This window comes from Chenopodium quinoa, unplaced genomic scaffold (assembly GCF_001683475.1).
Source record: "Chenopodium quinoa cultivar QQ74 unplaced genomic scaffold, ASM168347v1, whole genome shotgun sequence".
NCBI classification, from domain to species: domain Eukaryota; kingdom Viridiplantae; phylum Streptophyta; class Magnoliopsida; order Caryophyllales; family Amaranthaceae; genus Chenopodium; species Chenopodium quinoa.
Genome location: NW_018744464.1, coordinates 436,598 through 439,264, shown reverse-complemented (window position 1 = coordinate 439,264; position 2,667 = coordinate 436,598). Strand labels below are relative to the sequence as shown.

The 2,667-nt window shown below is 32.1% G+C and overlaps 1 long non-coding RNA gene across 2 annotated transcripts; it reads left to right on the top strand.

The window, feature by feature from the left end:
- Positions 1 to 413: 413 nt before the first annotated feature.
- Positions 414 to 2,667, top strand: LOC110697480. 2 transcript variants are annotated; one of them, XR_002506486.1, is made up of 4 exons: positions 414 to 758; positions 976 to 1,082; positions 1,852 to 1,945; positions 2,077 to 2,667. It is a non-coding gene; the product is annotated as an uncharacterized LOC110697480 (long non-coding RNA). The 2 variants fall into 2 exon arrangements; XR_002506485.1 differs by having other exon boundaries at positions 417 to 758; positions 976 to 1,086.

The window sequence follows — 2,667 nt, the reverse complement described above, 5'->3', positions numbered from 1 at the left end:
GTGGTGGTCAAAAATCACTTTCCCCTTCTCCTTATATTTTACTGATAGGTTTTTTTAAAAAAAAATTACAGCAACAAACCGCTACTTCAAGTAGCGGTTTCTATTTTATAAACCGCTACTCCAAGTAGCAGTTTCTATTTTATAAACTGCTACTTGAAGTAGCGGCTTGAAGTAGTGGTGTATGAAATTGAAACTGCTACTTGAAGTAGCGGTTTGTTGCTGGACCGATTAAAAAAAAAACCGGTTTTTTTTCCTTTAGCTAACATGGACGGTAGATTGGAAATTAAAAAAAGATTGGCTGTATTTAATGGGTAAATTCAAGTTTCTCTCTGACATAAATCTGTGAATATATCTCATCTCACAATCTAATCATTTTATTTTATTTTTTAAATAATAAAAGTAAAATATTAAAGGGGTACAAAAATTCATGCATAAAGTTGAGATAAAATAGAATAGTTAATCTCTGAAATTAATTGGGCTCCCTCATATTTAACTTCCCAACGTTATCTAGGGAGAAGGACTCAAAAAAAAAATGGATTTTCTCTCTCTCTCCTCCTCACCTCTCAATCTCTCTTTCTTCCGTCTCTAAACTAAATTGTGCCCAGACTTGAGTGTTTAATCTCTTTTAATTATTCTTCTCTACAACTTACTCCTCTGATCACATCACAAAGTACTCCAGTGAAGTCGCTCATGAGTTTTGTTTCTGATTAGGCTGGTATGTATTATATTTCGGTCTCCACCATTGAAGCGGCTTCTAGGTAAGTTTTTTTTTTTTACGTAATCTAGGGTTTTTCGTTAAATCGTATTTCAGTTTAGCTAATTCTAGGGTTCATTCGATTTTATGAATTTCGGTCTCCACCATTGTGTGTTTTTTTAATTTGGTTGAATTGATAAGATTAATGTAATATATCGATTATTCCATAGTAATTATTATCAATTTCACTTAATTTATTTTTTTGATGATCCATTTTTCAGCGTCCTTGGTCGGATTATTGCTCATGGATTTCCAGATTTTTTAGGCCAACTCAAGGATTCCAAGCCTATGATCGATGTAAAATCGAGCAACTCTACAATTGAAAGATGTCAGTAAGTCAGTTTTCTATTATATTTCTTTTGTATTTGATTTCACAATGTCAATATTTTCAATTAAGGGTTTCTTTTTATTGTGGTTAAAATTCAAGGAAATGGGTAACATTTAAGTTATCTAATGGCTTCAACTTGCATTTTTCAAGATAGATAAGTTGTGGGGTGTTGAGAAAAAAATGAAGGGAATTTGTGGGATCACAGCCATTGGGGTTTTGGTAGGATGTAATTAGGTTTGACATGGACATTGTAGATTATGTAGAGAATGAACAAGAAAAGGTTGTAGGATAGTTCGATCAGATGGTTAATGCCATATTAGATAATGATTGAAGTGATGATATTAGCAATTTACTTGGTGATTATGAACTGATCTGTTTAGTTTTCTTTTTGATATTTATATAATAAATTAGTAATTTCTTGTTTTCTTGAAAGAAAAAGGTATGTTAAACAGATGCACAGCCATTTTTATTGTTCTATTAAATCACCCTTAATAGAAATATGGCTGAGAAATTTGATTATCTCAAAATACTGGGACTGGTATTCTTCTTTGTCTTTACTTGATTGTATGATGACTAGAGTGATACTTGTACAAAAAAGTCCATCATCATGAGTATTAGATTCCATATTTTGAATTACTTGGTATTAGTTATTAGGATAAATAAAATTTGCTATAAGTTATATGGATGAATAAAATTGTGCGAGTCAAAGAAACCAGACGACATGATTTAATATCACAAAAATCAACAAGATCTAACATTGTTTTTGTAGGTGGCTGAAGAACAGCTAATGGGTCTTTTCATCAACTATGGGCAAGGATCTGATTTCATTGACGATCTGCAATCAAAGCTGCCCATGCTGCAGGGTAATTTCAATTTCTCTTGTTTATGTTTTCTTGGTATGGAATTTATAGTCACATTGATAATACTTGATAGGTGATATGCTTTTAAAATTATTGATGTTATGACTAAATTTTGAATGTTTATTTACGTGTAGGTGTGATTTGAGAATTGTAAGTGACACAAATATGTTCTTCGTCGAGACCATACTAGATCATCTTGGGTTGAAGGATTATTTCTTGGAGATTAACACGAATTTGGGTTATGTTGATGTTGATTGATTGGATAATTTGAGATTGATAAGGTTACTAAGGCTGGACAAAGGGTGTTTGATGTGCAGGTGAATGGGGAGAATGTGAACCGAATCGATGTTTATAACACGGTTGGAGGGTTTAAGGCTCATGATTGGCAATTTGGCGTACTTAAGAAAATAAATGTTAATTTAAGCCATCATTGAATGATTGCATTTGACGGACTTGGACTTGGTTCTTTCACAAGGATATGACAATTAGCTGTAAAATTTGTGTGTTATGCTGTTGTAAGCCTTCACTGAGTGAGTCAGCTCATGAGAACTTAGCTCTTTGACATAGGCATAGTTTGTTATAATCTTGGGTAGTGTGTACATATAGTTATGATTGGCTGCAAAAATATAAATAATTTTTAATTGACATTTTAATTGATTCCTTTGTAATACATTCGCTACTAGAATGCTTTTACTAATTCCTGTACTTTTTACTTTGTTATTAAA